Source organism: Hylobates moloch, unplaced genomic scaffold, assembly GCF_009828535.3.
Source record: "Hylobates moloch isolate HMO894 unplaced genomic scaffold, HMol_V3 SCAFFOLD_4, whole genome shotgun sequence".
Lineage (NCBI taxonomy): Eukaryota > Metazoa > Chordata > Mammalia > Primates > Hylobatidae > Hylobates > Hylobates moloch.
In genome coordinates, this window is record NW_026652279.1 from 154,859,894 (window position 1) to 154,874,171 (window position 14,278).

Sequence of the window (14,278 nt, forward strand, 5' to 3'; positions counted from 1 at the left end):
TATGTGTATATATATATATGTCTGTTTATAATTTAAATGCTAACTTTGGAAATACTCCAGTCTTTCAAATGATTGATAACGTACATTTACTAACTCCTATGGTGGTTTTATTTATGTGTTTTTGTTTTTTGCTTTTTGTTTTTGTTTTTGAGATGGAGTTTCGCTCTTGTTGCCCAGGCTGGTGTGCTATGGCGCGACCTCAGCTCACCACAACCTCTGCCTCCCAGGTTCAAGCAATTCTCCTGCCTCAGCCTCCCGAGTAGCTGGGATTACAGGCATGTGCCACCACGCCTGGCTAATTTTGTATTTGTAGTGGAGACGGGGTTTCTCCATGTTCGTCAGGCTGGTCTCGAATGCCTGACCTCAGGTGATCTGCCCGGCTTGGCCTCCCAAAAGGCTAGGATTACAGGCATGAGTCACCGTGCCCAGCCTTATGTTTTAAGGAATGAAATTAAATATAGAAACTGAATCTAGGTGACACTGAATTTGTAATATACGCTGACAAGTACTAACATAGGACTGGCAGGAACAGACACAGACCTTAAATAATCTTATTTCCTATGTCCTGCTTTTGTTGTGTAAGCGTTCCACAGCATTGATGTTACTTCAACTTGGCTTTGGAAATTCTGCAGTTACAGTTATTAGATATGCAAATTATGTCTATTCTTTTTATCCCAGACTCAGAAAGTGCTGTCATTTTATGGCTTGCAAATGCTTCATAAGCCTCATGCTTTTCTGGGGAGGTTCCTAGTTAATAAGTAAATTAAATTTTTAAAAATAGGCTGAATATTTTATCACTGTGGCATTATAAACATTTGTCATCCATGTAGGGAACATTTTTCCTTCAGGCTCTGATTTGCAATTCATAATTGTTTCCTGTCTTATCCTTGTTCTCTCTCAATGGTACAAGATGGAGAAAAGATAGTTTTAGAGTATAGACATTTTAATCAATATTCAAATGGAATTAGAAGGCCCCAAGGTTTTCTGTGTGTATGCATGGAAATTCATCTCCACCAACCACCATTAGCAACAGTTGAAATAATAGGTGACTTCTCAAGAGAGAAAATATTAAAATATCATTTAGGTCATGCACATCAATCTAATTTTGGCATCATGTAATTCAGGGTTGATATTATTTAGATCGTTTCTTTTTTGGTATAACTACATGGGTAAATACAGCCTCTCGTTAGGGTTAAAGAATTGTGTCTTTAGCTCCGAAATCCCTTTACACTCAAATATGGCAGTAGGAATTCATTTGTTGGAGGAACTGTTCTTTCTCTTTTTAAACAGCTTTATCAAGATACATTTTATGTACCATAAAAGTTCACCCGTTTGTAGAGGCCAAGTTTTTAGTGTATTTACAGTGTTAGCAAGCACCACTGTTCCCATAATCTAATTATGGAACATCTTTGTCACACAAAAAGAAAACTTAGGCCCATCAGCAGTTATTCTCCAGCCCCCACACCTGCTTCCATCACTCCCTTGCCCCCTCCTCTGACAACCACTAACCTACTTTCTGTCTCTATGGATTTGCCTATTCTGGACATTTTATATATAAATGGAATCATACAATATGTGGTTTGTGAGTGGCTTTTGTCATTTAGCATAATGTTTTCAAAGTTCATCCATGATGCAGTATGTATCAGAATTTTATTCCTTTTAATTGGTGAATAATATTTTGCTATATAGATATACCGCATTCTGTTTACTCATTCATCAGTTGGAGAATATTTGGATTGTTTCCAGTTTGGAGGTACTATGAAGGATGCTGTAGACATTTGTGTAAAAGTTTTTGGGTGATGTATATTTTCGTTTCTCTTGAGCATGTAACTAAAAGTAGAATTGCTGGATCACATGGTAGTTTTATGTTTAATCTTTTAAGGAACTGCCAAACTGTTTTTCCAATATGGCTGTACTATTATACATCCCTACTAGCAATATATAAATGTTTCAATGTCTTCACATGTACACCCACACTGGTTATTGTCTGTCTTTTTTATTATTGTCATCTTAATGCTATGAAGCAGTATCATATTTTGATTTGCATTTCCCTAATAATTAATGATGTTGAGCATGTTTTGTTGAGTCTGTTAGCTATTTGCGTATCTTCTTTGGAAAAATGTCTACTCAAATCTTTTGCCTGTTCTTTAACAGGGTTGTTTGTCCTTTTGTTGTGGAGTTGTGTATATGCAGGATACTAGACTCTTATCAGATACATGATTTACAAATATTTTCTCCCATCTGTTGGTTATCAGTTTACTTTCCTGACAGTGTCCTTTGATACACAAAAGTTTTCATTTTTATGCATTTTTATGAAGTCCTATTTATTTTTTCTTTTGATGTCATACTAAGAATTCATTCTTAAACCCAAGATCATCAAGATTTACCCCATATGTTTCTTTCATTTGCTCTTATATTTAGGTCATAGATCCATTTAGAGTTAGTTTTTGTAGATGGTGTGAGGTAGGGTAGGATCCAACTGCATTTTTTTTTGCCTGCAGATGTCCAGTTGACCCAATATGAGTTGATGAGGATATTATCTTTTCCTCCTTGAATGGTCTTTGCACGCTTGTTGAAAATCAATTGGCCATAAATGTGTGGGTTCATTTCTGGTGTCTCAGTTCTGTTTCACTGATCTGTATGTCTGTTCTTATACCAGTACCACTGTGTCACTGTTGCTATTTTACAAAAATGCATAACACTTTTAGAATTTTTTGACAGTACATTATTGTTAACTATCTACACATTGTCATACAGCACATCTCTAGAATATTTCCATCTTGCATGACTGAAACTCTATATCCATTGAACAGCAACTCCCATTTTCTTCACTCCCTATCCCCTGGTAACCGTCATTGTGCTCTCTGCTTCCATGAGTTTTTCTACTCTAGATACCTCATATCAGTAGAATCATGCAGTATCTGTCCTTTTGTGACTGGCTTATTTTACTTAGCATAATGCCCTCGAGATTCACTTATGATGTAGCATATGATAGGATTTCTTTCTTTTTTAAAGCTGAATAATATTCCACTTATTATATACCACATTTTTTCTCATTCATTCATTGATGGACATTTAAGTTGTTTGTACCACTTAGCTATTGTGAATAATGTTTCAGTGAATGAGAATCTAATGCCTCCACTGATCTGACAGGAGACGGAGCTCACACAGTAACAATTGAAGCATTGTTTTCAATGTTCTCTAAGAGCCTGTTTTCCATTTTTTGGAATAAATACGCAGAAGTGGCATTGCTGGGTAGTACTGCACCATATTAGTTACTTTAGCTTTGCAGTACATTTGAAATCAGGAAATGTGTGTCCTCCAACTCAGCTCTTCTTTTTCAAGATTGTTTGACTGTTTGGGCATTTGCAGTTTTATATGAACTTGAGGGAAAGCTGTTAGAATTTTGAAAGAGATTGCAATGAATCTATAAATTGCTTTCAGTAGTATTGCTATTTTAACAAAATGTGTCTTCTAGTCCATAAACATGGGATGTATTTCCATTGAATTAGGTCATTTATAATTTGGCAATGTTCTGTAGTTTTCCATATAAAATTCTATAATTTCTTAGTTGATTTATTCCTAGGTATTTTAAAGATGCTAATGAAACAGTTTTCTTCTTCTTTTATTTATTTTATTTTATTTTTTTTGAGATGGAGTTTCGCTCTTTTTGCCGACAGGAGTGCAATGGTGCGATCTCAGCTCACTGCAACCTTCACCTCCTGGGTTCAAATGATTCTCCTCTCTCCACTTCCCAAGTAGCTGGGATTACAGGCACCCACCACCATGCCCAGCTAATTTTTGTATTTTTAGTAGAGATGGGGTTTCACCATGTTGGCCAGGCTGGTCTTGAACTCCTGAACTCGTGATCCACCCGCCTTGGCCTCCCAAAATGCTGGAATTACAGGTGTGAGCCACCGTGCCTGGCCAGTTTTCTTAACTTTCTTTTCCCATTGCTCATTGCTACTGTATAGAAACCCAACACATTTGTGTGTGGTTAATCTTGTACCCTATAACTTTGCTAGATTTATTTATTAGCTCCAGAAGGTTTTTTATGGATTCTTTGGGATTTCCTATATATGCTGTATTAGTGCACTTTTATACTGCCATGAAGAAGTATGACTGGGTAATTTATAAAGGAAAGAGGTTTAATGGACTCACAGTTCCACATGGCTGGGGAGGCCTCACAATCATGGCAGAAGGCAAAGGAGAAGCAAAGGTACATCTTACATGGTGGCAGGCAAGAGAGCTTGTTCAGGGAAGTCCCACTTGTAAAACCATCAGATCTTGTGAGACTTATTCACTACCATGAGAACAGTATGAGGAAAATCATCCCCATGATTCAAAATTATCTCCTAGGCCCGCCCTTGATATGTGGGGAGTTTTACAAATCAAGGTGAGATTTGGGTGGGGACACAGCCAAACCATATGTTATAGAATCATGTAATCTGTGAGTAGAGAGAGCTTTTATTGTTGTCGTTGTTGTTGTTTTTATTTTTTGAGACAGAATCTCACTCCGTCACCCAGGCTGGAGTACAGTGGCACCACCTTGGCTCACTGCAACCTCTGCCTCCAAAGTTCAAGCAATTCTCTGCCTCAGCCTTCCGAGTAGCTGGGATTACAGGCACCCACCACCACGCCTGGCAAATTTTTGTATTTTTAGTAGAGATGGGATTTCACCATCTTGGCTAGGCTGGTCTTGAACTCCTGACCTTGTGGTCCACCCACCTCAGCCTCCCAAAGTGGCTACAATTTTCAATACAGTGTTAAATAGCAGTGGTGAAAGCAAGCTTCCTTGTCCTTATCTTAGAAATCTTTCAGTCTTATATCATTGAATATGATGTTAGCTGTGAGTTTTCATAAATGCCCATTATCATGTTTAGAGAATTCCCTTCTATTCCTTTCTGTATATTTTTTTCATTAAAGTGTGGTGGATTTCATTAAATTTCTTTTCTGCATAATTCAGATGATTGTGTGTGTTTTTCCTTTGTTCTCTTACTAGACACATATTATATTGACAGTTTCTTATGTTGAATCACCCTTAACTTTCTGGGAGAAATCTCAGTTGGTTAGTGTGTAGTATAATCCTTTTTTTGAGATGAAGTCTCACTCTGTTGCTCAGGCTGGAGTGCAGTGGTGCGATCTCCACTCACTGCAACCTCCGCCTCCAGGCTCAAGCAATTCTCCTGCCTCAGCCTCCTGAGCAGCTGTACCTACAGGCACATGCCACCACACCCGGCTAAGTGTTTTTATTTTTAGTAGAGATGGGGTTTCACCATGTTGGCCAGGCTGGTCTCAAACTCCTGACCTCAGGTGATCCTGCCGCCTCAGCCTCCCAAAATTCTGGGATTACAGGCATGAGCCACTGCACCGGGCTGTATAATCCTTTTAGTATGCTCTTGGATTCGCTTTGGTAGTGTTTTGTTAAAGACTTTTTTATCAACATATATAAGGGGTATTTGTCTATAGCAGGGGTCCCCAACCCCCGGGCCGTGGACTGTGGCCTGTTAGGAACGGGGTCACACAGCAGGAGATGAGCACCTGATGAGTGAGCCTTACCACCTGAGCTCCACCTCCTGTCAGATCAGTGGGGCAATAGATTCTTATAGGAGTGTGGACCCTATTGTGAACTGCATATGCAAGGGATCTAGGTTGTGTGCTCCTTATGATAATCTAACTAATGCTTGATGATCTGAGGTGGAACAGTTTCATCCCACAACCATTCCCCCACCCCAACCCCTGTCCATGGAAAAATTGTCTTCCATGAAACTGTTGCCAGAAAGGTTGGAGACCACTGATCTGCAGTTTTCTTTCCTTATTATGTCTTTGTCTGGCTTTGATATCAGGTAAATGCTGGTCTCTCAGAATGAGTTAGGAAGTGTTAACCTCATCTTCTGTTTTTTGGAAAAGTTTAAGAAGAATTTTTCTTCATTCTTCTTTAATGTTTGGTAGAATTTACGAGTCAAGCCATCTGGTCTAGAGTTTTTCTTTGTCCGGAGGTGTTTTATTACTGACTCCATGTCTTTACTTGTTATAGGTCTATTCATGTTTTTTATTTCTTCATGATTCAGTCTTGGTAGGGTGTATGTTTCCAGGAATTTTTTGTATTAAGGTTATATAATTTGTGGGTGCATATATTATATTACCACAAACTGAGTGGCTGAAAACAACAGAAATTATTTCATAGTTCAGGCGCTTGGAAATCTGAAATCAGATTGTCAGAAGCCAAGAAGTCAGAACTCAGGTTGTCAGGTGGTTCTTTCTGGATGCTTGGAGGGAATCACTGTCCCATGCTTCTCTCCCGGCTTCTGGCAGGTGGCTGCCAGTAATCCTTGTTATTCCTTGCTTATCAGTGAGTTGCTCCAGTCACTGCCTCAATCTTCACATCACCTTCTTATTTGTGTCTCTGGGTGTCCTTTTCTGTCTCTTACAGGGACACTTTCACTGGATTTAGGGCTTATCCTAATGAAGTATGATCTTATCTAGATCCTTACTTTATTTACATTGGCAAAGACCCTATTTCCTAATAAAGTCTCATTTGTAGGCTCTGGATGGACATGAATTTTGTCAGGATGCTATTTAACCCACCACAGCATATAACTGTTCATAGCATTTTTATATAATCATCTTTATCTCTGTAAGATTGAGAGTAATGTTCCTTCTTTCATTTCTGATTTTAGTTACTTTTTCTTTTCTCTCTTTGATAGTCAGCCTAGCTGAAAATTGGTCAATTTTGTTGATCTTTTCAAAGAACCAGTTGTTGGTTCCATTGACTTTCTCTGCTGTTTCTCTATTTGCTTTTTTGTTTATCTTCACTCTACTCTTTATTATTTCTTTTCTTCCACTAGCTTTGGGCTTAGTTTTTTCCTTTTTTTCTAGTTCCTTAAGGTATAAAGTGAGGTTATTGATTTGAAATCTTTCTTCTCTTTTAACGTAGACATTTATGGCTATAAGTTTTGGCATGTTGTGTTTTCATTTTCATTCATCTAAGTATTTTCTATTTTCTCTAGTGATTTATTCCTTAACCCGTTGTTTGTATGAAAGATATGTGGCGTAATTTTCACGTCCTTGTGAACTTTTCAGTTTTCCCTCTGTTATTGATTTCTAGCTTCATTCCTTTGTGGTCAGAGAATATACTTTGTATGATTGCAATCTTTTCAAATTTAAGACTTGAAATTTAGTAATGCTTTTTCGACTGAAATTAATCAGTCTCTTTCTTGACTAAGTGCTCTTCCGGTTGCTGTATGTTTTTATTAGCTTCCAGTGTTCTGAAAAGTTGATTCTGTCATGTCATTTTTTGCTAGTTTTGCTGTTTTCTTCAGTGGCGGGACTAATTCTTGGCACTGTGTCTGCCATTTGTGTGACATCATTCATCTTCCATGCTTATCTTACAGACATCTGTTACATGCCTTCCTTCAAGAGCCCTCCCTGTCTACTCTGGCTTCTCAGTTCTAAGCTAGTTGTCCTTTTATGAGTTCCCTTTACATTGCATTTCCCCAAGATAATAATTATTTCCCTGAAATGACTGAACATGAACATATTCTGGGCATCCCAATAATGGCACTAGGTTTCTTCTTTCATCCCATTAAATGGATGAATGAAGGTTGCACAAATGAATAAAGATGAAATAAATTTAATTTACCATGAGCTTACTACAAAGCCTATTTATAGGTTACTATTAAATAATTAAAATAAAAAATACTTAACACAAAAGATACTTTACATATAATTTAATCATTCTTTAGGATCTGGTGATATAACATTATGAGGAAAATCAAAAGATTGTAATCACAAGAGTCATCTTAAATGACATATTATGACTCATTATGACTCTTATGAGTCATCATTTAATATGACTGTACATTAGAAACTGTGGAAGAAGGCATCAACTCTTGCCCAAAAGGACATTTAGAATTTATTCTAGCTGAATGTTTTACTTACATTAACTTATCTATCTTTTGAGAGCAGAAGATAGATATGTTTATTTGATTATTTTGGTTATATGATTTTCATAGAAACGAGCATCTGCTAGGTGTATGTTCATTGTGTGTGTGTATATATATATATATGTATATATATATATAGAGAGAGAGAGAGAGAGAGACAGACTTATTTAATATTTTAAGAAACAGTCACATGTTATATTGGCTACTATTAGGAATAGCTAATGTGAGCATCCATGCATGAATGCTCGTCCCGATATAGAAATCTTAAGTGTATTAGATACCTGAAATGAAATATTATTACATGGCTAAGAACGTGCTATACCTCAAATCCCATTTAGAAAACATAAGAATTACTTGCTAAAACATTTTGACATACATGGCTAGGCAGGTAGATAAGTCTCTGTCCTACCCCACAATACAGATTTATTAAGGGTTCTTTATGTATTCCTTGTGTTTCAATGTGTTACACTTTAGCCGTTAAAAAAAAAAAAAAAAAATTAGTGAGTTTCCAAATGAAGAACTCAGTGATTTTTGTTATTTTATTTACTTTTTGTTTATTTTACAAGGATCATTGGTTATAAATTTTGCTATATTTTCAAGACTAGTAGACTATAATATCAATTACAAAATAATAATGTATGTCAATCATTATACACAAACAGAAAATTAAAAAAATAACTAAATCCAAGATGTAATGAATGCTTATCAAAATCTCACTTAGTTGGCTCACAAACTTGTGTCTGTCTTTTCAGTAGTGGGAAAATTAAATTGGAACAATTGACTGTTTTCTTTTTTCCCAACTAATATTGTAAATTCTTGGCAAAAGATTATTGGTTTCAAAATAAATTTTACTGTGTGTCTTTAAGGTATATATCATGATGTTTAAGATACATGGACATAGCAAAATGGTTACTGTAGTGGAACAAATTAATATACCCATCATCTTACACAGTCACCCATCCCCTCTCAGAGAATAGCTGTAATCTTTTTCTTTAGCAAAAGTCCTGAATACAATACACTAGTGTTAACTATAGTCTTCATTTTGTACATTAGATCTTCCAAATTGTTCATCCTACATAGTTGCTACTTTTAATCCTTGACTTATATATCCCCATTTCCTGCCCCAATCCTAACCCTTGTAACCACCATTTTATTCTCTATCTCTATATAATTGACCCTTTTTCCCCAGATGCCACATATATTTGAAATCATGCAATATTTTTCTTCCTGTGTCTGGCTTTTTTCACTTAGGATAATGTCCTGTATGTCCATTCATGGTGTGGCAGATGGCAGGAACTCCTTTTTTTAAGACTCAATAATATTTTATTGTGCATATATACCAACTTCTTTATCCATTCTTCCCGTGATGCACACCTGTGTTATTTTCATATCTTGGCTATTGTTTATAAAGCTGCAATAGACATGGAAGTACAGATATCTTTACAAGGTGGTGATTTCATTTCCTTTGGGTATATATAACCAGAAAAGGGATTACTGGACTTTATACTGGTTTTTATTTTTAGTTTCTTTAGGAACCTCCATATTGTTTTCTATAATGGCCACATCAATCCCTTTTCTCACCAACAATGTACAAGGGTTTCATTTTTCTCCACAACCTTGCCAACACTTGTTATCTTCTGCTTTTATCCTAACAGGTGTGAGATGGCATCTCGTAGTGCATTTCTCTGATGACTAATGATGTTGGGAAAATTTTCATGTTCCTGTTGGCCATTTTTGTGTCATATTTGGAGAAATGTCTACTTAAGTCCTTGACAAAAGATTATGAACAGCATGTAAAAGTTAGATGAGAGCTCAAATAAGTATAAAAAAGAATGTTGTCATCATCAGCTTATTCTTTGACCCAAGTTTATTTCCCAGTTTACTATGACTATCTGGAAAATTACAGCTACATTATTTAAAAAATAAACAAAAATCCACATTACCAACTAAAAAAAAAATCTCAGCTTTTTATTTCTAAAGAGGGATTGTGTTCTTTATTGTTGCTAAAAGAACACATTTTTTCAGTAATTTTTTTTCTAATTTTTTTCCTAATTTTTTTCATAAATTTACAAATAGTCCACATAAGCACTCTAAGCTTGAGGTGTTATTCTATTTTAAATTTTAAGTATGAGTTTTTAGAACTCTTTTCTTTATTTTGGTTTTGCTAAACATATAGACTTATCTAATTTTTCAGAGTCATATTTTTTTTAATGTTGGATGTTTTACACAAACCAGTTGGTGGATCATTTTGGATCATTGATATGTACTCAACTTAAATACTGGTATAAATATTATCCAGAGGAAACTCATGATAAACTTAAAAGTACATGATACACCCATGGAAAGGCTAAAATAGTGATAGTCACATACACTGTAAAAATTTGGATAAAACTGGAGGTCTCACATATTGCTGGTAGAAATGTAAAATGTTACAAACAAGCTGGAAACAGTTTAGCAATTTCTTACAAAACAAAACATACTCTTACCACCATGTGATCCAGCAAATGCACCCTTGGGCACTTCTTTCAGAGTAATGAAAATTTATATTTCTACAAAAACCTGTACATAAATCCACATAGCAACTTTATTCCTAATAAGAAAGTAATGGAAACAACCAAGATATCCTTCAGTAGGTGAGTAGTTAAATAAATTCTGATACATCCAAATAATGGAATACTACTCAGCAATAAAAAGAGATGAACTATTAATATATGCAACAAGTTGGATGGACCTTGAGGGCATTATGCTCAGAAAAAAAAGTCAAGCTCCAAAGGTTACATATTGTGTGGTTTTATTTATATAGAATTCTTGAAATGACAAAATTATAGAGTTGGAAAATAGATTAGTGGTTGCCAGGTGATGGGGACATTAGATGAGGCGAAGGTAGCAAAAGGGAGTTCTTTTATGGTGATAGAACAGTTCTGTATGTTGATTGTGGTGGTGGTGGTTCCACAAATGAAACATGAAATAAAATAGCATAGAACTATGTATAGACACACACACACACACACACACACACACATGAATACAGGTTCATAAACTCTAAAATCTGAATGAGGTCTACAGACTAGTTAATAGCAATGTACCAATGTCACTTTCCTCATTTTTATATTACACAACAGCTATATAAGATTTCGCTATTGAGGCAAGCTGAAGGAAGGATCACAGGAGTTTATTATTTTTTAAACTATTTTTGAGCTTATATTAATTTCAAAATGAAAAGATTTTTAAGGAGAATCTATTGTGCAATTATAAAACACTATGAAAAATAGAGATGTCTCCTCACACAATTGGCATTTAAAGCAACATTTTCAGAAGCTTACTTTTAAAAGTCTTCAGTTTGAAGTGATGATTCTTATTTTAATTCAAGCATGCAGTCATGTAAGCTCAAAAGATGTGATTTGTGAACATGAAAGCTTCAACTCTGATCCCCTGTGCTCCATTTTCTTCTTCAACTGCCCTTTATTTGACCAGGAAGGATGTCATTTCCAGAAGTACTCAGAGACCCACATTTAACTTGAACAACATTGTTCTTTCAGATTATTAAGGCTGTTCAATTTTCTCTGTTGGTTGCTACCCCGAGTTGGAGACTCTTCTGAAATGTCAGACTGAGAAAATAGTACTGGTTCCAACACAATGAATAAAACAAACGAAAAGCTTTGGAATGAATGCAATCAATAGCCTTTGAAAACAAAGTTAAAAAGCAACAATTGAATGCTAAGATGTATAAAATCATCTTGTTCTTTTTTAAATTTGAATATCAATGTGGCCAAGAAATGGGGAAGCACAATAGAGCATTTGATTCAATAACCACTTAGCAAATACCCAAGTCATCATTGTAATACCTTATATGATGTGCATGTTGTGCATAGCACAAGGGTATAAAATGTGTAGCAGTGAAAGTTATAAAAATGAATGAGACAGTCCTTGCCGTCCAAGAGATCTCAAATTTGTATCCCCAATATTGGCAAATGCTCTAGGTTCTAATATCAGAACACTGAGTGAGAAGCACAGCATCATATAATACCAATGGTAAGAAAACCAAAACCCAGCAGAGTCAAACGTAGAAATACCTTAGTTAGCCCAAGTGAAAATTGGGTGGTCTTTGGAGAAACGCATCATTCAGGAGAGAAATTGCAAGGCTGTAGAAAATAAAATCCTGTGGTAAAGATTTGCAAGTTAGTAACCATGCCCAGTCAGCTTGCAAGATAGCAACCACGCCAATAAGGAAAATGTGTAAGAATTTTAAATTTCACATTAATATTGTCTGAGGAATGCAAATTATTTTTCCTGTTTTTTTTGTTTGTTTGTTTGTTTGTTTTGTGAATGGCTTGGGACACATGTGATAAAGAAAAATTTTGAAACAGTGCTGCTCAGTTATGGGTAAAACTTGGCAATATCTCCCATCCAAGTACTAACCAGGCCCAACCCTCCTTAGCTTCCAAGATCAGGTGAGATTGGGTGCATTCAGCATGGTATGGCCTTGGACAAATTTGGCTCTGTCTACAAAATAGCCTGTCTGGAGATTACATAATGGCATTAATATATCCTTAAAAGTCAACAGACTCCTCACCTTTATACCCATTTATTGTTTGTTTTGTTGTTGGAAAATGAGTTTTAGAATTAATTGATAGGAAACCATTCTATGAATACCTTTATAAAGAAAGGCCAATTATATTTTACTTCATTTATTTGACTTAGAGTATTTTACTCACTGACTTTCTATTGTTGATCATGTTGATTCTATTTTATTCAAGCCAGTATTGAATTATCAGGAAAAGTAAAAATGAAAAAGATATTACTCTGGGATAAAAAAATTAAAGGATATTACTTTGGCATGAAAAATAAGGTAGGTTAATTGATGGGTAGAAGGATGGACAGATGTGTGAAAAAGCAAATGTAGAAAAATGTAAATTGTACAATCCAGGAAATGTGGCTGTGAACTATAAAAGTCTTTCACCTATTCAGCATGTTTGAAAACTTTCATAAAATTTTGGAAAGAAAATGCAAAAAACTCAAAAGGACAACTAGAAATTTTAGTGCCTAAATAGACAGCTTCATTTCCTAAAATAATTTTTTGGTGATTTTGTCAACACACTGGGTAAAATTAAGAAAATGTTACAGGAACCAAAGGCTTGCATTAAAAATCTCAAAATTGATTCTAGGTAAGGGATAGAATCATAGAGAAATAGCTGTAGTAATTGAAAGTATCCATTTATGTGGAAATATTTCTTGTTGTTCCATCAATATACTGGTGTTACGTTTCTTCAGCATCTGAATGTTCTTGTTACCTGTGAACTCAAGTCCACCACTCTCCAAGAGGGCCAAATGATACAAGTTAGATTTTTTTCCTCAGATCTAGAATGCAAGTTACAGCAATGTACAGTTACTTGACTAAAACATCAAAGTGATATGGAACCAACCAAATGAATATGGCAACAATTTTTACATCTAGTCATGAATAAGAGTAGTTTTCTGTATTTGCTTTCTAATTTTGGTCTCCACTATCTTGTATGAGTTCATTCTCACACACTACTATAAAGGACTGCCCGAGAGTATAATTTTTTAAAGGAAAGAAGTTTAACTGACGCACAGTGCAGCATGGCTGGGGAGGTCTCAAGAAATTATAATCATGGCAGAAGGGGAAGCAAACACATCCTTTTTCACATGGTGGCAGCAAGGAGAAGTGCCGAGCAACAGGGGAGAAACCCCTATAAAACCATCAGATCTGGTGAGAACTCACTCACTGTCACCAGAATAGCAGGATGAGAGTAACTGCCCCCATGATTCACCTCCCATGATGTGGGGATTACGGAAACTACAATTCAAGATGAGATTTGGGTGGGGACCATATCCTGTCTTAAATATTCCTTCCTCTTGAAGTCAAATTAGAATTTTTAATGAGTCTTTAAAAAGCCCTTATTGGTTTAGAATTGATTAATCGAGGAGCCCTGATTTTCTGATCCAGGGCAAATAGCATTTCATTGTCAGTGGATACGTAGCTCCTCTGAATTACTGCAAGGATTTCTTCTCACATTTAACACTGGTCCTTAAAATTTTCCATGAGTTTTCCAGAAGTGCAAAAGCTGCCGATGCCCGAAGATGGTACCTTGGCAGTTCCGTTGCTTCTAAGCAGGATTGGATCTCAGAGATCTCAGACAAGTTGATATTGATCTTTGAAGAAACATTATGTGCAAAGGAAATCTATCTGCCAACCTCCTTTAGAAACAGGGTCAAATAACCAGTTGGAAAATTTTCTAAAGGTGTCACATTAAACTTTAATAATACCTACATTTTTATGGGGCTTTTAACTTTGCAAATTGCTTTCACGT

At 35.7% G+C, this 14,278-nt stretch overlaps 1 protein-coding gene across 1 annotated transcript in view; it reads left to right on the forward strand.

Annotated features, from left to right (window-relative positions):
* GPC6 (glypican 6) overlaps positions 1–14,278 on the forward strand; it is a 1,190,656-nt gene that overhangs the window by 790,240 nt on the left and 386,138 nt on the right. The gene's annotated exons all lie outside the window — the stretch shown is intronic.